The following is a 27938-nucleotide window of genomic DNA, read 5'->3' as shown; positions in this document are numbered from 1 at the left end:
GCATTTATAAGGAGCTGTTCCAGGCTTCCGAAGCGAAGGGCTAGTATTTCAGGTAGTGTAAAATAATACTAGTAAATTAAAAAAAAACATTGAGCTAGTCTTTAAGTACTAGCTAGTGATGTGTTAAAACAAACCTCGGTAACGATAAAAATTTTTTATTAGTTCACACGTCGCAAACACACTTATGATACGAAACTTGGACATTAAATTTAAAGTAGGATTCTTTAAAACAATGCCGAGCGTCAAAAAATATATACGCAAATTTTTGTTTTCAACCACATTTATGGACGCGAATCACACGTAGTTTCCGCTCCAACCGCTAGAATTCGTTGCCGGAGCAGCTACATGGACTATCGAATCATTTGAATAGCAGACCGACATTTTACACTATGTAATGAAACTGATGAAACGTCTCCGATAAAAGCGAGAAAATAAATGAATAAATAATTAAACCCCGGCTTTGGACCAAATTATCGGCAAAGGATTTTTTTTTATTAAAAACTAGCTGCCCGATCCGGCTTCGCACGGCTATACTAATGGAAAAAAATTAAGCCACATCTCCCATTTACAGTAATGGTAAATTAAAAAAAAAGCCAGTGAAAATGTATTACAATGCTGTATAATGTACCGGAGAGAAAATGAATAGCACCGATGGTTTCCCGACTCGTGCACGCAACGTACAACTGATGTACCCGTACTTCGCTACGGCAGTCTACAGGCAGATCACTCTTGCGCCGCTCATTATGCATGCCCCTCCTTGTGGGTACGCCACTGCCGCGCGATGCCCGTTGCCATGGAGACGCAGAGGGCATTAACAATGCAAAATCCTGTTCTCATGCAGACAAAGTAAACACTGTTGCCTGGTTTTAACCACCTATGGGATCTAATTTTCGGAAAATGTCATCCTGTGTAACATAAGGAACATTACTGTGAAGTTTCAAGTCTGTAAAATATATATACTTGAAAAAAGGGCAATAAAAAACAAATTAAACACAGAGAGAGGGAAAAAACAATAGTTTAGGTTTGCGATTTAAAGTGATATGAAGTATTTAAATACTAATTGAACTCTTATGAGGGTACTGATTGCTTCGTTGTTAATATCACACGGGTGTTTTTTACTTGTATGGGAAAATTAAGAATGATAAGGCATCTAGTTCATGGCAACAGGGTTAAAAGGCAATAGGAAATAAACTTCTAGCGCCTGCGGCATTGTCAACACACACTTCGTACGTGTACTGCATGTTGTATCTAACCCTCTCCAACGCATTTGATTCTAAATTGGACTTTTAGTAATGATCCCTAATGTTATTGATAATATAATATAGCCTATAGCCTTCCTCGATAAATGTACTATCCAACACTGAACTAATTTTTCAAATCGGACCAGTGGTTCCTGAGATTAGCGCGTTCAAACAAACAAACAAACAAACAAACTCTTCAGCTTTATAATAATAGTATAGATACTGTCCATCATGTTACCGTTCTTTAAACAGTTACGATTATAAAGTTTCACTCTGGGACTTTGTTGACTTGTTTTGGTTCGCGCCATCCACCACAGATAGCAGCGCCGTCTGTTAACACAATTTCCGTTACTTGACATCCGTCGCATTCAACGAAATCGCTCTCCAACCAAAATGCCCTGTGCCGAGATCTAAGATGTCACACATTTAAAAAACAGGGGGTTGTCTATAAAGTCGGTTTACGGACGATAATTTTACGTGATAACGTCATAAGAAAACAATTGATGAAAAATTGCATAATTTTTAATTTTCAAATATTATTTACAGTTTTTTGCAAATTTAATTTAAATAATTTGTTTAAATATAAATACACGAACAATTAAGTTAAAAAGCCCGCCTTAACATGTTTGATATTATTATGGAAGATTTTTCTCGCACTGTGGTTGGCCGGTTGGTTGCACGCTCGGCTCAGGCGGAACGTGACAATTTTTCGTGCGTGTGCAGCCGGCGTTCATCATCGATTTATAAGTAGAGGCCTGAAAAATTCGCGGGTACATTTCGTGTCATGCTAAAATTCAAATAATTATACCTTAGTGCTGCTTCTGTCATTGGTTCACTGTTAATCTGGAGGACTGAGGGCCAATTAGAGACCCTCACTCATAGAAGTGTCGAATCACAGGCCACCCAGTCGAGACGACTCGCAAGTCAGCAGCCAATGAACAGTTGGCATTTGCCCGAGTGTGTAGAGGATACTGGAGTCCATCCTGGATGTCATTGAACCCGCGAATTTTTCCGGTCTCTATTTATAAGACGTTGTCACGTCAAAAAAAAATGAAGTTTCCCTACGCTTATAAATATCGCTCGTATCTTCAGGGTAGCACAATCGGTGACGAGCCTGGCTCGTATGTATTGCTTACCGCTGGCAAGGCTTCAAGGCTTCTTTGGCGCCGGTCCGCCCGTCGGACGACATCTCTCTCTTTTTTTTTTTTTTACCAGATGTGGTTGAAATACGCGCTTTTAAAAGTTGCTAATGTCCGTTTCCACTTATATCTGCGTGCTTATATATTTTTTCCTCTCCTTTGCTTCTCGCCTCATTTCCCCCCTTCCCCACTCCTTCAAACTTTTCTGATCGTGGTTCGCCCGAGCGAAAGATACTTTTTTTTTCCCCAGACGGCGACGTGGAAATATATGTGTCTAGACGTATTGCGCATTGTTGGTCTTCGGGCGTAGGCGCCCGCCGAAATTCCGTTTTTTTTTTTTTTTTTTTCCAGGCGTGCGACATACTTGCGGGGTGGGTATTCAGCGATTCTTTAGTCGCTCGAACCAGTTTGACATTTCTCTCCCTGCAGTGCAGGTTGTATAGTGCCGGCTAGACGTCTGGCGAGCGGTCATTGGTGGGGGGGGGGGGGGGGGGGTGGAGAGGGGGGGGGGGAAGTGATGGGTGTGTGTTTTTAAGGGGAAGTAGGGGGAAAGAAAACACGCATCAACAATAACTAGGGGCCGGAAAAATTCGCGGTTTTGATGGCCTTCAGTACAGACTGCACACTTGGGCAAATAACTCAAGTTCATTGGGCTGCCGACTTGTAAGTCGTCTCAGCTCTGTTTGTCCGTGATTCGATACATCTTTGGTTAATTAAAGGGTTTATGACTGGTTGAGATTCGCCCAGATGAACAGTAAGCCAATAGAAAAAATCACATATATGTATTTGAAATCGAGCTTATCGCCGAATGAATCCGCGAATTTTTCCGGTCTCTAACAATAACACACATGCAATACATTTATCTTCACTCTGTACTCAAAAACTGATGTAAAAAAACGGTTTTGAAATAAATAAATAAATTACACAATCTTTTTTATGCGCTGAATTTCATGACTGTTAATATCGATCTTTAAATGCTGGTTACGAAACATCCATCGACCGGTTTGCTGAACGCACAGGACACCTTAGCTATTTTTTTTCTACGCAGTCGCCATAAAAAATTTAAACATTCTTCATGGAGGATCACCAGCTTTTCTGTGCCTTCTGCATATGTACTCAGTTACCGCCAATATGGTGAATAATTTTATTGCGAACAAAGTAATAAGGTCGCAACAAATTTGAAGAAATATTCTTCCATAGCAAAATCTCCTTGGCTGTGAGATGCCACAGGACGCTTTTGGGAACTTTAAAAAAAAAAGGACACATCAGATCACTTGCACTTTATTATTATTCAACAGAATGACAAAAAATTAAGCAAATAAAAATATTTTAACAGATACTTACTGAAGCTTTTGAAAAAAAAAATACATGCGCCTATAACGACGGTGATTTACGAGGAGAAGGAAAAAAAGTTTGATTAGTTTGCCATGAATTCAGGCGCTTGCGTTTTGAGTGTAAACGACCAGATATTATTTTCATCTAAATATTTCTACTAGGGTTATAATTTTACTTAACGGGAAAAAAAAAATTATGTTAAAAACCTGTTTAGCTGGCTGATACACCGCATGTAAAGGTCTAACATGGACAATGAAAGTTAAAGGGCCCGCTTCGTCAGGGTTGTATGTGTGTTAATGAGACGGGATGATAAGCGCGACACTCGATGGTATTTATAGCGCGGTATAGCCTGTAAGCGCAAGGCACTGAACTGGCGCGCAGTCTTCTCGTCGTAACAGGATAACTGTGAAATTTGAGCGGTGACCGTAACATTATATTACCGAGAAATGAAGATAAAGGTGTAATGCAAGTCCCTTAAGTGCTTTCAAGAATCTGTACCGGTTGTTTTACGCCTAAAAATTACTCTGAAAACATGGGTTTTTAGCCATTTTACCTATTCTAAAATACAGTTTAAAAACTTAATCCAAAGTTAAAAGTACTTTTCGGCCCTCAGCGAATTCTTAAATTCTTTTCGTAAGCAGATCCCACTCGGATATCCTGAGTAGTTTTGAAATCGTGTTGTTTTTCCTGAAGTTCTGCACACCGTGTGTGTGCCCGGGTAGGCGGGGGCCTTAACGGCACAGCAAGAACACAAATGAGAGATAACGGCAGCGATCAACATCCCTCCCCTTAAACATAAATTAATAAATAAAATGGAGGTATAGGCCTATAAAAAATAAAATTTACTCCAGGCCGCAACTCCTTTGAAGCTGGTTAATTTTTTTTTTGTTAAAAAGTATTCTACTACATTGTGAAGATCTTCTAAATTTATGTAGGTAATATGTGAAAAAAAAATAAAAAATTCATTTGAAACACTAATTTTGCAATTTCTTTTGAAGACCTCGTAGCTACGTTTTAAATTAACTTTTTAAGTCACGGTTTCGCAAAATAATTATTGTTTTAAAAAATAAATAAAAAGTTGTTACTGTGGTGTAAATAATTCTGAAATACAGCAATTAAATAATTTTTTAATAACGGTTTTAGCCGTAAATCAGTAAAAAAAAAGTTTTTTTATCAGTTCTGCATATTTTGTATTTTTTTAGTAGCGTTAATTGTCAGGATTAACGGGCTTCGAGTCCATAGTCCAGTATCGTCTGGACGGTCAGCGTGGTTTTGAACGGAGCTTCGAATCAGGAGTTGAGAAAGAGTAAGTCACTTTTTTTTTCAGGTTATTACTATTTATTAAAGTCCGCTTCAAAATTTTTTTTTAACACAATACCTCCGTTTCATTTGTTGCTCCGTGACTATATATATTTCAACAGATGATTGTAACGTAATGGATGCCTAAGGTTGCTCAAGAGATAATAATTACTAACGCTTGTGCGACTTCTGACACCCATTTTATGATAATTAGTGAATATCTAATACCTAAATATGTTGGTGACAGAACAACTAAAACATAAAAAAAAAAGTTAAACATGTCGTGTGAGATCGACCCTTATACGTTTTTTTTTTTTTGCAAATGAAAGAGAAAAATTCAAATAATATTACAGATATTTTCAGCTTTGTACATTTACATGAAAAAAACTCTATCACAACAAAATAGTGTTCGTCGTTAATACTGTAATCGGATTCGTACCCGGGAATTCACGCTTTTGTGTCTTCACAGTACCTTCAATAGTTAAAAGTTAATTAACTGTAAACCGTTCCATTAATAGCTCTTCCCAGTACGAACTGCGCACATTAATAATAATAATTTAAACAAAATAATAATTAGTTCTGACGAAACATCAATTAAAATTATGCTCTAATTTTGTTAAGAAATTCTTGGTATTTTCTCGAAAAACGTAGGTATATCATTTCACCCAAGTATTAGGTTATACAAAGTTTCAATATCTGTATTTAAGCATTACATAGTATTTCTTTTCAACTCGTTTCCAAACGGAAGCTTTTTTTTTTAAAGTACAGAGAATATTTTTTTTTCTGTTTGGGAGGCAATTAATTATTATTTTTTTCCATATCATTTTTGGACTAGTTTAAGTGGATGATATTCTATACTAGCTAAAACCCTCCAGTTATCCCCCCCATTCCATTTTTTTTTTCAAGTTATAAGCTTGGACCGCCACTCACATCTGTGCACTTGAACTCGGTCACGGCCTTAAACGTCTATAGTAGATACTGGTCGCCCCTCATAACCCCCCCCCCCCCCCCCCCCCTCAACCACCACCACCTCTCCCTAGCACTCACGACACAACTGTATCTCCGTCGGCCGACATACGGCTCGCCATCGTGTACGAGAAGCGTGTAATCACACCCACGAAACATACTTATCTCTCACCCCTCCCCCACTCTTTTTCTTTCTTCTTCCTTATTTTCCCTTAACCCATCTCCGACAGGCGTTCGCCCGGGCCAGACGATATATTTCTTGCGCGCGGTGCAACCTTTTTTTTTTAGGTGGAGTTTTTGAAGGAAGGGGGAACAGATCGGGTCGGGGGGGGGGGGGGGAGAACCCTATCATTCGGCCCGTATAACTTACCTTGGGAGAGGTTCGTCGTGCGTCTGTTTGACTTGTAGCGGGAGGAAAAGGAAGGGGAGGTGGGACTTTTCCGGGAATGTGGGTTTGGAAAGAGAAAGAGGGGAAAGAGGGAATTTTTTTTTTAATTCGGTTGGTGGGGGGGGGGGGGTAGGAGGGGAGGAGAATTTTTAAAGGCTCGTGACTATACTTCGAGGGAATTGACGATGATTTCACTTGCCCCGGCTCATGTGATTGGTGGTGGGAAGGAAGAAAAAAATAAAGTGTGTTGGGGGGGGGGGGGGGGTTGAAGTAAAAAAAAGGGGGGGGGGTAGAGAACTGTTAAGTCGACGTAAGTCACGGTGAAAAGAATCTCCACCCTCCAGTGAAAAATTCCGTCGGGTTATTAACGCACTCACCGGCGCAGGGTGTGAACTTCGAAGGATGTTTGTCGAAGACTGGTGTCGCGATACGAGCGGTACATATCTGCTCGTCGATTGGTTGATTACTTCCAGCTGCTCCAAGGGCGCAAATCTGCAGACTTCAACGAATGGGGAGACCATGCAGAAAATTCGCTTTGCAAGGGGAAAGGGGGACGACGAGATTTTTGGGCACACCGACACAAGTCGTCTTTGGATACGGTGCTCCTGGTGTTGTACACCGTACACGTTTTTGGCCTATACGTAGAGACAGGAAACATTCGCGGGTTCAATGACCTCCAGGATAGACTCCAATATCCTCTACACAGACTCGGGCAAATACCAACTGTTCATTGGCTGCTGACCTGTGAGTCGTCTCGACTGGGTGGCCTGTGATTCGACACTTCTATGAGTGAGGGTCTCTAATTGGCCCTCAGTCCTCCAGATTAACAGTGAACCATAGACAGAAGCAGTACTAAGGTATAATTATTTGAATTTTAGCATAACACGAAAAAAACCCGCGAATTTTTCAGGTCTCTACCTATACTCATGTGATATACAACATATGCCGGAAGTTTTCCATAAAACTAGTTTTTGACGTTTGCGTTTATTAATTCCCTTTTCACAGTCACGATTTTTCAAGCGATAGGCGGGTTTCTTTCAAGTGAGGGTCTTCTCAATTCCAACGCAACCCCGTGATCTACGCTTATGGAGGAAATTTTTGCATATTCGATTCTCGTAAATTTACGTATTGCGTTGTTTAATAGACCTGCATTTTTACTCTTAAGAAAAGCGCTAGAAGGAATATCCAGATAAGAAAAAAAAAACATTGGTTCACTGTAAAGTCGGTTTACGGAAGATAGTTTAACGTGACGTCATAACAAAACATTGATGAAATGATTGCATACTTTTATGAATAAAATTGAATCGATTTATTGAATTATCACTATTTTGTATGGATACAAGGAAGGAGTGAAATGAAATCTACAATTTAATTGATAAATTTACTTTTATTTGCACTCATTAATTCAAATATGTTTATTACTTTAACGAACAGATTATTTTAACTATAACTTTTATACATGTTTGCTATCGAACTTGTTCCAATCTGTGTTATTCTGTTAAGGATAGGACGATGATAGGAAAAGTAGGAAACGAAAGGGAGTGTTTCAAGTTTAATGTGCCTCGAAAAAGTCAAATTGATGGTTGTTCCAATCGAGTGGAAGAGAGATAGATGCGGCGCAAGCGTGCAATGAGCGTAACGGGACAATGTGCGTAACGGGACACTTTTTCGTGCGTGCGGCCGGCGTTCATCGTTTTATTAGACGTTGTCACGTCAAAAACAAAGCTGCCGAAGTTTTAGTCGCAGCGACAGAAACGCAAAAAAGCGTGACGCCGCCTTAATCGATTATGTTTTTGTCGATACTTTCCGATTATCGTTCACTATCGACAGTATCGTGCCATAAGTTTTCTTGTGACGTCTTTCTCGATTGTCTAGAACGGACACAAACTATCGTTTCGTCACGAGAGGACATTGAAGCTATCGAAACCAACAAATACATCGTTACTGCCGAAATGGGCGATGCGTAGAGACGGCATTTGTTGGTGTAGCTGTCGATATAGACGAAGTAAATGTGACAATTATTTTATTACTATTAGAAAATGACGTAAACTTCAGTGACAAGAATCGCTCTTAAAAAAAAAATAATTTGGATTTATTTTTACTTAAGTTGTTACTTAAAAATTTTAAATATTAAAAAATGTAATATAACATAATATATGTCCTAATTCAAAACTTTAATTAAGACATGCTTGCATTTTTTTTCTTCATAATTTGATACGTACGTTTCAATTTATAACGTAGGCTACTTAAACTTAACTACTCGTCGAAAAACAGATCATTAGAGAAGAGAAATGGAGATACTATATGTGGTAACAACAACAACTATTTTGAAGTTTCAAGCTGCTAAGAATTTTTATTTTAATGGGTTCATGAGAAAAATACTGTATTAAATATGAAAATTTTGCAAGAAATAATATGCTGGCTATTTTTTAACCATTTTTTTTACTAATTAACGTCACATCTCGTAAGTTTAGAAAAATATTAATAAAAAGTTGAGTAACTGGTAAATGATTCACATAATACCCAAGGATACTAAGGAACTTTTTTTAAAGTCATCAACAACGATACTAGAAGTCCTATATGATTTTTTTTATAAAAATGCACATTCTTTAAGATTGTAGCGTTCAATCACTGAAAATAGGACAGTTACAAATAGCAAGAAGGTTTTTTATAAATGAATATAAGCAAGTAGTTCTATAAGTTTTTTTATTACTTACGAAATTTACATATTGTAAAGTTTTCTTATACATTATTAATTACAAAATTTTTTATAAATTTTCTCCTGAAGTTTATTGAAATGTGTTGTTGAAAAAGAATCTGGAGAAAATAAATACATCAAAGATATTATAAGAGGTTTCTCATCATTAAGTTCTATGCAGATATACGTTCCGAGCGAAAAGGTTCAAAGTGAGAAACAAAACAAAATTACGTAACAGCCTCTTGAAAGTACCTTTGGAACGTGCATTGAACCTTCGTGTTCATTTCTACAGCATACAATGTTAAGGTCACAGCTCAGCCTTACGGTCGCCTTGTGGGCCACGGAATCATCTGTGCACCGGTTCAATGCTTTACGCTTACGGCCCCAGACACTTGTCAGCATAAACAAGCATTTCACTAGCATTCCGCGTAATTCAATTCCGTCGCGCAAGCGTAAGTCACACAAACGTGGTACTGGTATTAAAGAACAGCTTGCTTAATGTTTAACTGTGTTGCGTTTTCGCCGGATCAGTAGCTGTGAACGTCCATGAAGTTGACATTTGAGGACTTTATTTGCTGAGTAAAAAAAAAATATATATATATATTCATATATTAATTTGACTAGGTGGTTCCAAATTTTTTTATTTTTTTTTATGTTGTATATTATGTTCACATTTTTAAGTTACGGTATAAACGTAACCGCGTAAATTTCCGAAGGAGAAATTTTTTTTTTATTTATTCAGTTTTAAACCCTGCTTGCATGTAGATTTTTTTAAAAAATACTAAGTATTAATACATCGGACGTCAAAGAAACCAAAATGAACAAACGAAAAAAAGGTTAAGTTAAGGTCCATCGTAGCAGCTTGCTGGATGCTAACGATTAAAAGTCTGCTTTCCATTGGACATTTGAACGTCACAACATCGCTATAGCGCGTCCACTCAGCCAGTAGGGTAGGGCCTCAATGCGCGCGTAATTGCTTGATTGCGTTTTCAGACACGTGTTCCCAAAAAAAAATAATAAAAAAAATAATTGTTTCGGCATTCCCTGCCACCCATCAAATCTATGCTCCGCAATTTTTCCGAACGCCCTGTATAATTAAATAATTAAATGCGATGCCTGAAGTACGATGTCCTTTACTCTGCAAATAGTTTTACTCTGCGAAGTCATTGTCGCTTAGTACTGAGTTCATTCGTGAGAATGATAACAACTCTAATTATCCTTTTTTTTTAAATCCATTTAATATGAGAATCTTTGTCTTTTGTGGCATTAAAATCGTTTCTTACCTAAAAAGGCGTTTTCTTTAAGTTACTATCTCTTCACTATTAAGAGTCATTTTACCCTTTCATATTTAATTCAATCTTCGTTTAATGATTACTTTTTTTTGATAGGATTTTTTTTGACCGAGAAAAAGAATGGAATTGGTCTGTTTGTGTACGTGTTTAGGTTTGAAACAGATACTACTGCATGTAGTATTGGGACGTGAAGGGAGTTTTTTAAAAATAAATTACCATAAAATTATAGGATCGCCAAGGTAAATGACAATTTTCTCTCCAGGAATCTTTATAACAATTGTTTTATATTAAAAAAGTCCTTGTTAAAGTTTTTTTTAACTCAATGGTAAATATTTATGTAAATCGTAGCATGTACTCAAAGCGTGACAACACGTTATATACATCTTGCGTTAAAAGTAAGCATGCAGGCTTCTTTTTACAGCTATTTAATTTAAGTAAATCATTTATTAAATCAATAAAATAAAGTTTTTCCAAAACTCTGAAAAAGACTGTTTTCTATGATATTAGAAAAACCCCATTTTTTATTAATAAATATTGTATTTTTATACAACCCTGAAAATCTCAGGTCTATTTTATTGATTTAATAGTTATGTATTAAACATTTATAATATGAACACAATGGTTACATACGAATGATTAACCCAAAACTTTACAAAATTATTTCACGCATTCAGTACATGTTAGGAGTGTCAAGAAATTTGGTTTAAAGTTGATAAAAAATTAAATAAGTACTTGTTCAGTAGAAAACACCTTTTTATAAACAATTTATAATGGCCAGTTTATGTTTCTTTAAAATCATTTGCAAAAACACGAAATATTGGAATAGAAATAACTAAGGATATCACAACGACGAGTTGGTTATGTTATTTTCTCGTCATTTTCCATTCATTAAGTTTCTTTTCTTGTCAGTTCGTCACACTGGGTCATAAATCTTCTCACCAGATATTCCATCTCGATATTTTTGTATCATTCTGGTTTATGTGCAGAATCACTGCAGTTATAGTGTCCATAAAAAAAAGTATGTGTAAGTTATGGGTTCACGATGTTTTTGGAGATTAGAATCTATGAAACTAAAAACTGAGCATACACCGATTCAGTACAAAACATTTTTTGGGAATGTACATGAAAAAAAAACCGTAGTTTTTACACAAAAAATATAACGATGATACAAAAGTATAAAGCCAGATATTTACTAAACTTTATTTTTAGAGCTGTGATAGTTCACGCCGATGATGGTAATTATTTAAAATACCTTTGGCGATTTACCGCTATTAGATAATGTTTCATGAATATCTGATCAGGAAATTTGTGACGAAGCACGATATGCAAAAGCGCTATCGCCATAAATTGCAAATGCATGCTCTCTTAAATAATAATAATAATAATAATGACAATTTCAGAATGAAATAATCAATTCGACAGAGATAAGCTAGGTCTTACGTACTCTTTGATTTTTTTCCCCCCATTACTTTTATTTAAGGGCTTTTTATAAAATTCTCGAGACCTCGCTTGCATTTGTTGTTAAGCCGCAAATATTTTCAACATATGTTTACGTAGTAATTATCATTAATTGCGCTAAATTTTTACAGCCATGATATGACACTAGTGAAAATCTGATGTAAATATTTGTGGCAGAGTTTCATTTTCAAAGTTTTTGTGCAGTACGGATAAGGAATTTGAAAAGGAATATAAAACTGGAACTTTTTAGTTTTAAGTCAATTGGCCTGGCTACTAAGTGATTAGGTTAATTTATTTCACTATATATATATATATATATATATATATATATGATTTTACCTCGCCTGTTTAAATCCCCAGAAATTTTAAGATTTTAAAAGGCTAAATAAAATTATATACATTTTATTTTAGAAATAAATTTAAACCATACTTAACAGTAGCGACCAGCATCAGCATTGCCTTTAAAACAAAAAAAAAAAAACTACTAGTTATATTTTCCATCTGGTTCTTCGTATACATAACAGCACAAAATAAAAATGTTGAAAATTGATCTTTGCCAGCTAATTAATGAAAATAAAATCATGCAACATTTTTTTTTTAAATTTGTGTTGAATTTTAGACCACTCAAAAAAATCCACAAGTTTACATGTTAAACGTAAATTAATAATAATGACTTTGAAGGGGTCATACGCCCTTAAAAGAGGCTGGATAACAAGGCATGGCAAGGTTCGTGAAAAAAAATGTTTGTGGGTACAAAGAAAAGGAGGGGGTGGGGGAGATGTGAAAGAGAGAGAGAGTGAGTGAGAGTGAGCGAGAGAGAAATAATTTCGGCTATCGCGGGAGAAAGTAGTTCTTACGCCGCCGCGGACAGATTATCGCTTGCACCTGTCCGTTTTGAACCACCTGTCAAGAGTTTGGCCGAGGTAATCGACCTACTCCCGATCTAAGAAAAAAAAAAAACCGCCGTCTCACTATACAACTGTTGCGTAATGCTTACGGTGACTGATTTCAGATTTTTTTTTTTTCATTTATTAATTTTCCTCTCGATCGCCGCGACTGATGGGAAAAAAAAATTCTACATTTCCCCCCTTTCCATCCCCCTTACCATTCAAACGTTCCTTCGCAGACAAGTCTTGTCACATGCGCCTGCTATCCAATTAGCACGCTGTCATGAAAGCAATATTTGCTACACCCACCTTTACCACCACCCCCCCTTTTTTTTTTGGTTCCTTCGCCCATCAACTTCTCTCTTCGTTTCACCTGCTCGAAGTGTTATGTATTAATCGTCGCAGGTAGCAGTTTATTATAACTAACTTTTAGTCCGTCGGTGGTGTATTTTCCGTGGTCGCAGTATTAATGCCCTTAACAATCTCAGTAAACAATCTGAAGAAAAAAAACCTTTTGTTTTTTTAGTGTAACACTTCATTAGGCGCGTGATGAGAGTGAATTTTTACGAGGCGCGTTAGCTCCGTGAAACGAAATTTTGTTCACGGAATGAAAAAAATAAAGCTACAGACAAATAAAATTACTTGTGCTTTTAAATCTTATTCTCTAGTGATGGATCCATACAATAAAAAGCATTTATTTATTGTCAATATAATTGATAGAAATTGTGTGTATAAACTTTTTCAAGTGTATTTATATAATTGAGGTTTTGTTCTCGTATGTATAATTTATTTGCATTATAAACAATAAATTATTACATAAAACATTAAAATAAAATTTAAAAAAAATATTTTGTATATGCATTAAGCATATTTATTAATTTTAATTATTAATTAAAATTTATCGCTATCATTTTACTGAATTAAATAATTAATTGAATACACGTGCTTGTATTAATATTGAGTACTGAGTATTTATTAAAAATTTTAATTTGATTTAATTTATACTTACAAACCATATTTATAATATCACTCCTGTCCTTTTATTATTTTATTTATATTAATTACTAGCTAAACCCGGCCACGCTTTGCTGTGGCACAGTTTAATATTAATTCATTGTTTAATTTAATATTTTACTGTGCATGGCTGTGGAATGTAATAGAAGCAATAAAAATGTGTTTAGCTTAAATATTTTTATTGTAAAGCTAATGGAAGGACTACATTCCTTGTTTTCCCATTTTTTGCATAAACATATAGATCAGATGGTTTACCGACTCTGGAGCACCCGACATATAACTGTCCATGAGAGAAGCATTCATTTTCTAAATTCAAACCGCACACTTGCAAAGATTGTCCTTGTGCTTTATTGATGGTCATAGCGAACGCAAGGCGTATTGGAAATTGAAGTCGTTTGAACTCGAACGCCATATCTGTCGGAATAAGTGGCATTCGTGGAAGTAATACGTCTTCACCTTTATGAAGTCCAATCAAAATTGTTGCTTCAATAAGATTATCCATTAATTTTTTAACTACTAATCGTTTACCATTACATAATTTAGGCTGACAGATATTTCGAAGCAATATAATTGGCACACCAATTTTCAAATTCAAAATATGTGGTGGTAATCCTGGAACATCGAGTGAATTGAGAAATTCCGTTGGACAGTTCACTGCTTCATTTTGGTGCACTACTGAATCAATAGATTTGTATGTCATTGTTTCACCTTCGATTCTGTTTATAATACTATTGTTCATATCGTGTACGTCAACATTTTTAGCCGCTAGAATGGCTCTTTCGCTCAACCATGCATGATTTTTGAATTTTGTTTCGATGTTTTGGAATACCTTGTCTACTAATTCCTCTTTTGAATCTACGATGTTGCATAAATCAGATGATAAGCTGATTTTTCCTGTTTCTGGATTTGTAGGTACAGTGCCGTTACCAACTTCAATTAATTGTCTTGAAAATATGACTGCTGTTGGATCGTTCTGAAGTTTAACTCGCATATTCGTGGTTAAATGCATTTTTTTTACTGTGCTCCAAAAATTTGAATATTTTTTAATTTAAACGTATTTTTATCAATAGAGTCGAAAGAATATACTTTCAAATTAAATAAAGTTTTTTATTCTTTCTTGAAATATATATATATACATATTTGTGTAAATTATAGTCGTCAAGGCACAATGGTCGAATAGCCTGATGTGCTTGAACTTCGACAATATGGTACAGCATCGTCGAGCGTGGTCACAACTAAGTTGGGTGACCATGATATTTAGTTATAGAAACTTTTTTTCCGACTTTTCCGGTGGATTTTCCCAAACTTTTATTTCATATAAACACTCTTCTGTTAAGATGCAATATTCTGTAAAAATTTCAATCCAAACCATCGTATACTTTCCGAGTTTTGCGGCCAAATACATACGGAAGCTAAATTTTTATATATATAGATTTGTATGCAAAATTAAAGTTTTTTTTTATGATGCCAAGGAAGTATAACTTATAACGCGCGTACATAATTACACGCACCCATTTTTTAATGTACTGACGGAAAGTAATAGTCAACTTTAATATTTGCAAACTAAATATTCTGTATTCGATAAATGTTATATTAATTTATTTTTCAAGAGGGCGAGATAGGAAACGAATAAACCCTTTTTATTTTAATATTTTTTAAGCCATAACCATTCTTCAGCTTTTATTTACAAAATCTGGCTTCGTTGAAGCTAAGTATATAATTTAATGGAATACTGACGTCAATAGTGACTTTCTGCTAAAAAAAAAAAAAAAAAAAAAAAAAAAAAAAAAAAAAAAAAAAAAAAAAAAGTTTTCTTGTGCAGTCATTTGTGTTAAATATTTAATTCACTTTTTTTTTGGAATGACTACAACCAAAATAATACATTTAAATGACACTCTGTTATGGTGTCTTTTAAATATGATATTGTGTATAAAATTTACGACTAAAGGAAGAAAATTTTCGTTTTCAATCAATAAAAATATATTTTCACATAAATCTGTTGAATCCAATGTAGCGTATTTCGGTTAAAATCTCTCCCAGCTGAAAAGCTCTACATTTTATTTTCCTGCGCATTATTCTAACTTAAAAGTTTGACAGTATAGTAAACAAAATAATACCTGGAAAACATTTTGGAGTCTTCCTAAAACGGTTTGGAGCCTTTGATAAATTTGGTGGTCCCGTTAACATTTTCGTTTTAAAAGTTTTTATTCCGCCACAATATTTGATGTGTTACATCTTAGCTCTCGGTATACATTTGGTGGGAGTAACTTCGTCAATGTAACGGAATGTTCAAAGTTCAAAGAAAGGAAATGTGTAACCGGGTGGTTCCATCTGTGGCGGATAGCGCAAACAAAAGTCCATAATTATTAACTGTTTAATGAATTTAACAAAAGCCTGGGTTTAGTACTTTTTCAAGTCTTTTTCAATTTTTTTTCGGGCCGTTTCATTAAAAATTTTAAAATTTCGGTCTTATAATCAAATGATACAATAGTCGGCGTAGCGATATTTAAGTGGCGTGTGCGAAAATTCACGTCCAGAATTTAGTTGAAAACACAATCGGTATTTATCACACTCGGCATTATTTTAAAGAATTCTTACCTTAAATTTGTGTTCACAAGTGTCGTATTATAAGTGTGTCTGCTACACGAGAACACATGAATTCGCTCGTTACCGTGTTTAGTTTTTACACATCACTGGCTAACACTGAAAGACTCACTCACAATATTATTTTTAAATTTTTAAAATTTGAAAATTTTCATTGTTTGAGGCAGAGATTACTCAGCAAGAGGTTTACAAAGATCACATTTTAAGTTTGGACATTATTATTACAAACGTGTTTATTCCTAAAAAATTAATTAAGTGCTTAACGCTAATGAATCAGCTGGGAGCTCCACTTGTAGCAGGGATTAAGGCATTCTATTTAATTACAAACTGTGATTTAACGAAGCCAATTTTTTTTTTTAATCGAACGATAGAAATTTATTTTTATGGCTTAGAAAACTTTTGAAGCCAAGAGGTTGTTTTTTTTTCTTTTCTAACTCTCTCTCGCTCCCCCTCATTTTTTTTTAAAGCCTCTGTATATGAGCGCTACGCAAGACTCTATTAATCAAACGACCTGCGAAGTACAACGCGAATTTTTCTCGTTCGAAGCGAGCGACAAGTATCGTAAAACGCGAGTTGTTGTCGACAAGTGTGTGTAAATCAGAGTCCAGCTCTGACAGGTTCTCTGACGCACACTGGGTGTCTCGAAAAAGCTACGAGCTACGCACGCAGTCTGGTTAAAAGTCAGCTCACTTTAACTGACAACCGATGTTAAGTTGGGTTTTACAAATGTTGAAAGGAATCATAAACTTTGCCCATGCGTTGATGAGCACACTGATAAGTAAAACAGCGAATAAATATCCTGTTTGTGATTGAGTTAGTATTCGTTAATTACAACCACCGAAGAGGGGTGAGAATGCAGCCATGTTAAAGAATCTTAAATTTTTGTATTTGTTATTTTGAAGTGCATTTCGGTTAGGAATCGTTCCGATTGATATTTAATTATTAATTCAACGAATTTTTTTTTATTCGCGGTTAATTGGTTATGTACCACTCAAAATACCAGACATATGTCTACGATTGAACATAAAAATGGTAACATGTAAGCTCGTAACCTAGAATTCGCACATAAATTAGAATAACAAATAATAAACTTGAAAATACTTTTTAATGTTTTGCAAATATCTTATATACCAACCCACCATAAAAAAGGACTGTAAAGTTTAAAATAATCTATATTTTTGAATTGTAAATATGTTTTTATAGACTCTTGGCCTATAATAGCAAAAATAAACCAGCAATAGGTCAGAATAATCAATTTCAAAAATCATAAAATAAAACAAAGAATTACAAGAGAGATTTTTTAAATTAATATTTCGTACAATATTCTTTTAAGTGATGCTAATTATTCCGCACTTCCTACTCATTTTTTACCATATCATAACCTTTTTTCCCCCAGAGAAACATTATTTCGTGCCAAAAATCATTGGCGCTTCTTATAATTATTAAAGAAAAAATATAAAATACAATCAAAACTGGTAATTTTTGACGTGCCAATGTCTAATACATCGATGAACGCTGGCTGCACGCACGAAAAAGTGTCCCGTTACGCACATGGTCCCGTTACGTTGTGTCCCGTTACGCTGTGTCCCGTTACGTTGTGACCCGTTACGTTGTGTCCCGTTACGCTCATTGTACGCTTGCGCCGCATCTATCTCTCTTCCACTCGATTGGAACAACCATCGATTTGACTTTTTCGAGGCACATTAAACTTTAAACACTCCCTTTCGTTTCCTACTTTTCCTATCATCGTCCTATCCTTAACAGAATAACACAGATTGGAAGAAGTTAAATAGCAAACATGTATAAAAGTTATAGTTAAAATAATCTGTTCGTTAAAGTAATAAACATATTTGAATTAATGAGTGCAAATAAAAGTAAAGTTATCAATTATTATTGTAGATTTTATTTCACTCCTTCCTTGTTTCCATACAAAATAGTGATAATTCAATAAATCGATTCAATTTTATTCATAAAAGTATGCAATCATTTCATCAATGTTTTGTTATGACGCCACGTTAAACTACCATCCGTAAACCGACTTTACAGACAACCAATTTTTTATGTCAACTTATGATTTGCACACGACCCGTCAAAACCCCTACACGACAATCATAAACCATTCCACTAGTACGCATAGTCATATTTTAAGTACACGACCAATTCTTAATTCATAACTTTCAATCGTAAACCCGCGTTTAGTAAGTACGGCGACGTGTCGTAGGCGTCGCGTGTGTCAGGAGGGGCTTATCTGTGCTGGCGAGGCGGGATGATAAGCGCGACGCTCGCTGGTGCTTCTAGCGTGGTTATCTCCTCTGGACTGGCGCGCAGTCTTCTCGTCGTGCATCGAGCGGCGACCGTATCATCACACGGCGGAGAAATGAAGATAAAGGCGTAATGCAAGTCCCTTAAGTGCTTTCAAGAATCTTTAATATTTTTTATGCCCAACAGTTAGTCTGAAAACACGCTTTTTTAGCCATTTTAGCTATTTAATTTTTTTTTAAAAAACTTAATCCGGAACCAAAACTATTTTCTCTGCCGTCAGCGAATTCTTGGTATGATTTTCCGTAAGCAGATATTAACGGTTTAAAAAAAAAAATCACGGTGTTTTTCTCCAGAAGCTCTGTGCTCCGCGCCGCTTGCTAGCCCGGGTGGGGCCATGGGGTTGGTGTTTGGGGGGGGGGGGGGGGGGGTTGCACCTCGGTGTGACGTAGCGAGTCGATCCTTTTATGGAACTGTCGCGGCGAACTGGTAGGCACCGTTACTCATGCTCTCGATTTCCTTCGGCTGTCGTCGGCTGCCGCTCGCTGACGGCGTAAGAGCGGAGTCGTAAACAGCGCGGCGGGGCGGGGGCCGCGCTACGGCAAAGTATCGCGACATTGTGAAAAGGGAGGAGGGGGGGGGGGGGGGTTAGGACTTTATCTACCCATGGAACAACCAACAATAAACGACCCGCGTGCTAGTGTTCCGATACTCGCCAGTGATATGTAAATACAACATCGTTGACGAGCGGATTTAACATGTTTCCACGTTGCACGTGAACGTAAAAATAACGAAATTCTGACACCCACAATTTTAACCTTAAATACCTTTGAAATAATGTCAAGCGTGATAAATATATATATATATGCAAATTGTGTTCGAAACTAAAATTTGTGCACACGAATCAAACCCCGCCGTTAGAATCCTTTGCCGGTGCAGCCACGTCGACTATTGCGGACCGAAATTTTTAACTGCGTAAGAAACGGCTCCGATAAACGCGAAAAAAAAGTCTTGAAAACATGATTAAACCCCGGATTTTAACTTGATTTTCGTCAAGTAATTTTGTTATTAAAATACTGCCATATCTTGATAAAGTCCATTAAACCGTTAACACTTCAAATTTTCCCTTTGGCTTTGTGAACTTCGGTTCGCAACATCCGCCACAGATGGAGGCACCGTGGCTACACATTTGCCGTTTCCTTTACTTCCGTCGCGCAATCACGAAATTACTCCTTTCAAATTGCCGTTCACCAAGAGCTTGGATGTTACACATCAAAAGGTTTCTAGCTATTACACTTGCACCAAACATACGACAGAGTAACTTGTTTTGTCCAAAATTATCATTCAATTGTAAACATCTCTGCAAAAAAAAATGTCAGAAATTTAAAAGATAAATGTTGTAAACAAGAACTTGTAAATACAAGGAATAACAATAGAATAAAACACTGCACCATAAGTTTTTTGGTAAACAAAAATTCTGACGCGCATTTCAGTAACTCAGCGGCCGCCACGCGGTGTAAATGGAAAATATTTCTATCGGGAATTCTGTCGCGCTGACGCCCTAGATGTGTGGAACGTGATTGGCTAGAAATCTTCGATGTCGCCCCGCCGTCGCGCTATTGAGATTCCAGCATTATAGTGGATAAGGGCTTAGATCCCGTCATTAAGGGCGGTGGGGGGGGTGGGAGGGCCATGGAATTAAGAAAGCACTCACGTTGAAGGGGGTAGTGAGGGGGGGGGGGGTGCACTTGCAAACACGTGACTGTGAAAACGGGTTTGATTTCAAAACTATGTCTGTATATATTTAAAAAGTTTTTTTCTGCTGATTGCGTGCATATTAGGAACGTGCAAAGCGCTTCGACTTAGCGAATCAATCGAACCTCCTTTTTTTTTTTTTTTTAATAGTATTCGATTCTTCTTCGTCAGTGAAATTTGCTATTCGTTTTTATTTGAAGCTTCGCGTCTGATGCTGTGAAGCTTTTCGCGTTTGATGCAGAGCTTTAGTAACATTGAAAGCTTAAGATTTGCTCATGAATATATTATATTTTTGTTTTTTACATGTTTTTTCTTGAAAAAAGTTGGTTACTTTAAAAAAAAAATCAAAATTGTTCGCTCCATTTGCTTTTATGAGCGCTCAATATTATCATGCATGTTTTTTTATATACTTTTATTGAATTATGTATACAGGGCCCAATTGGTTAGTCAATTAATCAGTTCAAACATTACAAACGTTAAATTTTTTTTTAACTTCAATCCTGTATTTTATAAATAAAATGAGTGTAATACAGCTTCGCCGAAGACAATATTCGAAATTCGAATCGACTTCGCGAATATTTTAAACATTCGATTTTGACATTCGCTTCACATCAAAAAATTGGTTGTCTGTAAAGTCGGTTTACGGATGATAGTTTAACGTAACAACGTCATAACAAAACATTGATGAAATTATTGCATACTTTTATGAATAAAATTGAATCATTTTTATTGAATTATCACTATTTTCTATGGATACAAAGAAGGAGTAAATTGAAATCTACTATTTGATTGATAAATTTACTTTTATTTGCACTCATTAATTCAAATATGTTTATTGCTTTAACGAAGAGATTATTTTAACTATAACTTTTATACATGTTTTCTATTTAACTTCTTCCAATCTGTGTTATTCTGTTAAGGATAGGACGATGATAGGAAAAGTAGGAAACGAATGGGAGTGTTTCAAGTTTAATGTGCCTCGAAAAAAAAAATCGATGGTTGTTCCAATCGAGTGGAAGGGAGATAAATGCGGCGCAAGCGTACAATGAGCGTAACGGGACACAGCGTAACGGGACAATGTGCGCAACGGGACACTTTTTCGTGCGTGCAGCCGGCGTTCATCGTTTTATTAGATGTTGTCACGTCAAAAACTAGTATTCGCACAGGCCTAATGCATACGGGCCAAGATATGGGCAGTGTACAACGAACGAGCGCTCCATCCAGAGATTATCTTTGAAAGATTTGTGCAATGGGAGTGCAGGACTTGATGTAAGTTTTTGGACATACGCCATTGCTAAGACCTTTTTCTGTTGAAGAAAAACTAAAAACTAATAAATAAATAAATTAATTAATTAATTAAAACACCAAAAAGAAAAAAAACACACAAAATTAAGCAAAAAATTGCTGTTGTCAAAAAGGATACAAACACCACAAAATACTCCGTAACAGGAATATGGTAAACAAAACAAAGAAAAACAAAGAAAAATGTACTAAGAGAACGAAAAAAAAAAAAACCCACAAATGATGACGACACAGAAATATTGAACCCAAATAATTCAGCACAGCGGTTGAAACGAAACAAAAACACGAGAGGTTACTTATGTCGCCTCCCCCCCTCCTCCACTAAACTTCTTTGGGCCCCTTCCCCTGCGAATATTACAAATTTGCGCTCTCGAAAGTGGACATTCGGTTTTAAACCGAGCGACCATATGAAATGTTTCTCGCCATTACATTTGCACTACGTACACAACAGCCATAAATGTTTATAATTTTTTTTCTAGTGGCCTGTTTGAGAAAAATAAAATGTTTTATCAAAATTAATTAACTAAACGAAGAGAGAAAAAATATTAGCTTACTTTAAAGTATTAAAATTTTTTAATATCATTTAGTAAACAAAACTCTAGAGTTACACGAATTACAATTATACCTATAACAAATGAAACAATATAACCATCATTTTTTAAACAAAATTCTAAAGATCATTTCAAAAACGTTTGCTTTGGCGATGCGATAAAAATACACAAATAACTTTTTTATCTGAAAAATAGCAATAGGAATATTATTTATTTATTGAATACTAGCTGCCCGACCCGGCTTCGCACGGCTATACTAATGGAAAAAAATTAAGCCACATCTCCCATTTACAGTAATGGTAAATAAAAAAAATTCAGTGAAAATTTTACAATGCTGTATAATGTACCGGAGAGAAAATAAATAGCACCGATGGTTTCCCGTCTCGTGCACGCAACGTACAACTGATGTACCCGTACTTCGCTACGGCAGTCTACAGGCAGATCACTCTTGCGCCGCTCATTATGCATGCCCCTCCTTGTGGGTACGCCACTGCCGCGCGATGCCCGTTGTCATGGAGACGCAGAAGGCATGAACAATGCAAAATCCTGTTCTCATGCAGACAAAGTACCCACTGTTGCCTGGTTTTAACCACCCATGGGAACTAATTTTCGGAAAATGTCATCCTGCGTAACATAAGGAACATTACTGTGAAGTTTCATGTCTGTAAAATATATATACCTACTTGAAAAAAAGGCAATTTTTGATATTTAAAGTACCCGCAAAATTTCAACGGTGATGAGGACTGCACTAACAATGAAATAGTCGTTGCCATAGAGACGAATGAAGCATCAACAAAGCAACAACTGTTGCTATGGTGATTTTCTACCAACAACTGGAAATTTTGATATATTACGCCCCCGAAACTCCCCTTGGTATCGGATTTCCGCAGAATCCGTTCTTAGCGGATGCCTACGTCATAACATCTACCTGCATGCTAAATTTCAGCCCGATCCGTCCAGTGGTTTGGGCTGTGCGTTGATAGATCACTATGTCAATCAGTCACCTTTGAGTTATATATATTTAGACTAGCTGCCCGACCCGGTATCGCACGGCTATACTAATGGAAAAAGAATTATGCCACATCTCCCATTTACAGTAATGGTAAATAATAAAAAATTCCGTGAAAATTTATTACAATGCTGTATAATGTGCCGATGGTTTCCCGACTCGTGCACGCAATGTACAACTGATGTACCCGTACTTCGCTACGGCAGTCTACAGGCAGATCACTCTTGCGCCGCTCATAATACATGCCCCTCGTTGTGGGTACGCCACTGCCGCGCGATGCCTGTTGCCATGGAGACGCAGAAGGCATGAACAATGCAAAATACTGTTCTCATGCAGACAAAGTACCCACTGTTGCCTGGTTTTAACCACCTGCGTAACATAAGGAACATTACTGTGAAGTTTCAAGTCTGTAAAATATATATACTTGAAAAAAAAAGGGCAATTTTTGATATTTAAAGTACTTGAAAAATTTCAACGGTGATGAGGACTGCACTAACAATGAAATAGCCGTTGCCATAGAGACGAATGAAGCATCAACAAAGCAACAGCCGTTGCCATGGTGATTTCCTACCAAAAACTGGAAATAAAAAAAAAATTAGGGGTGGACTACCCCTAACATTTAGGGGGATGAAAAATAGATATTGGCCGATTCTCATAGATACCGGATAAGCACAAAAAATTTCATCAAAATCGGTCAAGCCGTTTCGGAGGAGTATGGCAACGAAAACTGTGACACGAGAATTTTATATATAAGATTATTGCGAGTGTTTAGAAAACTAAAATAAAAAAAACGCATTTATGCTCACTATTACTTACTTGTTGTAACCAATGCATTAAATATTTTATATGCGTTGATAGAAGCTACTCTTACTTCACTTGTAAGCAAGATAATATATGTGTATGATTTATTGCATAAAGAAAAAGGCTTTCTCAAAAATTTTTTCTCAAGATGAAACTTTCCAACAAGGACGATAGCAGGAGTTGATGTTTAGAAAAGATACAATGGGGAGTCGTACGTGGGCGGTGCACTGATGCCCCTGACGTTTATGTAACGGAACGTTCTTCAACGGGGCTCGGTGCGCACAATCCAGGTGACGGAATTCGGTCTCGAATGCCGCCGGTTTTTCAAGCGAGACGTGATACGAATCGAGATTAAGCGACCCACTTGGAATGTCCCCGGCTAACTGCTATATGTATATATATATATATATAAAAAGTTTTTTTATGGATAAGAAAAATAAGAATGTTTTCAGGTTCCGCGTCACACACCTGCCAACCTTACTGATTTACATTTCGAGAGAAAGCGAAAAGCTGGAACCAATCGGGTGCATTTCCCTCGTTGTGCAAGTACGGGGACTACGCCCCGAATCTGTGCTTGGCCAGTTAAGGCCCTTCTGCAACAGCGATCCGTATCATTATCCTTATGTGACGTCACATTGTCAGCTATAACGGAGTTCAGCACCGTACAGTAATGATAAAGAAAACCTATGACGGAAAAGGACGCTTATATCTTCCCTGTCAATGAAGGAAGTCTAAGACAGCCCAATGGACTTGAAGAATTGTTGACAGTATATACGAAACCGTGCTTTATATGGTGCAGCAGTTCCCAATACAAGCTTGTGTTGTCTAATATAGTCGTATTATTGTGTACATATATATATATATATGCATAAATGAAATAAAGGTACAAAAATAAACCATCAGTATGAAAAAGAAAGTACGATGATGAGAAAACCAAACGCTTCAAGAAAACCAGTTTCATGCATGTGAAGACCCAGAATTAAAGACCACAGAAAAGAGCATTCTCCCAAGTACACCCTAAATGGGATAGCATCCAGGAAAGAAGCAAGGAGTCAAAGCCTTAGGAATAATCTGTCGCACGGAAAATTGCAGTTTCTGCAATTGCGATGCCCGATGCCCGAATCTACTCATTCCTAAAGTAGTCACCAGAGCGCAGTAAATATCTAGCGCCAATATATATGTATATATTTTTAATTTTAATTTGTGTGTGTTTATTGTTTGCATGCATTTTAAATAGAGTACGCTGCTAAGCTTCGAAGATCTCATTTAACTTGTGGTAGCTGAGGGAGTTCAATCATTTTTGATTATTTGTTAAGGCAAAAGTAAATTCTAATAAATTAATTTTAATCACATTGCCAAAATTCAATTCATGTATCGGCCCTTTAGGCCAGTCAACAAGAGGCAAAGTAAGCAGTTTTTACCAGCAGACCATAAAACTTGATTTAAGGGTAATTCGATGACGCTCAATCGAATGATGCTAATTATTTTGCAATTGGACGTGATGTTTTTGGAGAAAAGGGTTCAAAACAATTTTTGACTCAGTTTTTCTCCGAATCTAGGCGTTTAATCCAAAAATGTTTCAAACAAACATTGTGGGGAATAAAAAAATAAATAAAAAAAGGTTCTCAGGTCCATCTTCGCATTTGCAAACATTAGCGAGAAATATCGGAGAGAAAGTAATCAAGCGTAATTGTAAAAGTGGGGATGGTGTGCGTGCTAGCGTACGTGTAAACTAAACATAAACGAAGGGTATTCGGCTATTCTCGGGCCTCTCCGTCATGACTAGCCAGTGCGAGTGAGACGAAACCGTTTGTTCTCTCTTTTTATTTTCTCACGCGTTAGCGAGCATTTTTCGGCTTTGGCCGTAAGTGTCGAGCGTTCTGTGTATGTGTATATATATCGGCGTATAAGCGCACCGTTTTTAAATCGAATCGCGATGCTTGCTTATGGCACGACGTTTTCTTATTTATTGTCAAAAATACTGAACCTTAAATAAATAAAAAAAACTATATTTCATTTTAACAGAAACTAATAGTTTCCGAAACCATTTTTCTTCAGTCAAGAGTAAAAATAATGAATTAGTTTTTTGTCCGGACATGAAATTAATTGATATTATTAATTGATATAACTTTTTTGCCTCACAAAAATTTATTTGTATATCAAATTGATTTTGTATTCTTTTTGAGATGAAATTTTAAATTTAAATATTATTCCTATTAAATTATGTATTTTATATAATTTGAAAGTACATATTTTTTGCCTCAAAAATATTTATTTGTATATAAAATTGAATACATATTTGCAAAAGAAGAATTTTATGTCTATACATAAAATAATTCAAAATATACAGGAAATGATACTAAAAACGTAGAATTGTTTTTTTTTGTCTAGACATAACTTTAGTTCATTTTTATTATAGTATAAGAAAACATTTATGCATTTTTTTTAGGTTGAAAGTCATTAAAATTGAAGGGGAAAAATTGAATGAGCTACAAAATAATTGGAACTTTAATTCGATGAATTAAAGTTATACTACGACTGCTTGATATTTCAAATTTAAATTAAAATACGACAGTTATAATAATTCAATTAATTGAAATAAAATTTTATATCGCACGGAATTTGTAATATGCCCACACAAAATATGCATTGCTAATTTTCATTATGTGCATGATTCAAATATTTAAATTCATATTAAGTACATTATTTTAATTCCACTAAATTTTGTTCAGAAATTAAAGTTATATACACAATTTGAATTATGTTCAAAATTCATGGATTTGAACGAATAGATGCAGGGATAAAAAATTGCAGTTCCTTTTTCTACAGTGACCTATAAAAAGAAATTCATAAGGGTGTTATGGCCTAAATTCTCATGTCTTTCACCATCCCGAATACTTGGAAACGAACTTTTTCCTACACTAAGCCTGTTTTGACAATCCTGGAACAGTTTACTGCGAAAAAAAAAAACCACGGAATTGAACGAAAAGATGCAGAGACAAAATGTTGTGGTTAATTTTCCCATAGTGACCCATCCAAGAACCTTATAGCAGTGATATGGCCAAAATTCATTAGTTTAATCCTTCTTGAACCCTTTGTAATTAATTTTCCGCGTAAACTAAGTCTATTTACGCATTCGTGGAACAGTTTTCTGTCCTACAATTATCAAATTGAACGAATAGATGCAGTGATAAAAAATTGCTGTGCCTTTTCCTAAAGTGTCCCATCCAAGAACCTCATAAGAATTATATGGCCGAAATTATTTAGTATTTTATTTTCCTGGACACTTGGCAATTATTTGCATCGTACACTAAGTTTATTTTAGCGTTTCTGAAAACCTTTTCTGGGCAAAAATAATGTATTGGAATAATTAGAAGCAGATATAAAAAATTGATGTCGCTTTTGCCATAGTGACACATCCAAGAACCTTATAGAAGTGATATGGTCGAAATTATTTAACATTTTAACTTTCCGGACACTTGGAAATGAATTTCCGCATAAACTAAGTCTGTTTTCGCATTCATGGTGAAGTTTTCTTTGCAAAAATCATGGAAACGAACAATTAAATGCAGAGAAAAAATATTGCTGTTCCTTTTTCTAAAGTGTCCCAATCAAGAACCGTATAGGGATGATATGGACTAAATTTTATTGTCTTTTAATTTTACGGACAATTGGCAATGGATTGGCGCGTAATCTAAGTCTATTTTCGCGTTTCTGATTAAGTTTACTTTGAAGAAATCATGGAATCGAACAAATTGATGCAGAGATAAATACTTGCTGTTCCCTTTTGCTAAAGTTACCCATCCAAGAACAAAATAGAAGTGATTGGTTAAAAATTATTCACATTCCTGAAACCGTTTTCTGAGCAAAAATCATGTAATCGTACAATTAGATGCAGAGAAAAAAAATTGCTGTTATTTTTTATAAACTGTCCCATCCA

The sequence above is a fragment of the Bacillus rossius genome, chromosome 17 (assembly GCF_032445375.1).
Source record: "Bacillus rossius redtenbacheri isolate Brsri chromosome 17, Brsri_v3, whole genome shotgun sequence".
NCBI lineage: Eukaryota > Metazoa > Arthropoda > Insecta > Phasmatodea > Bacillidae > Bacillus > Bacillus rossius.
Note: the sequence above shows the minus strand (reverse complement) of the source record.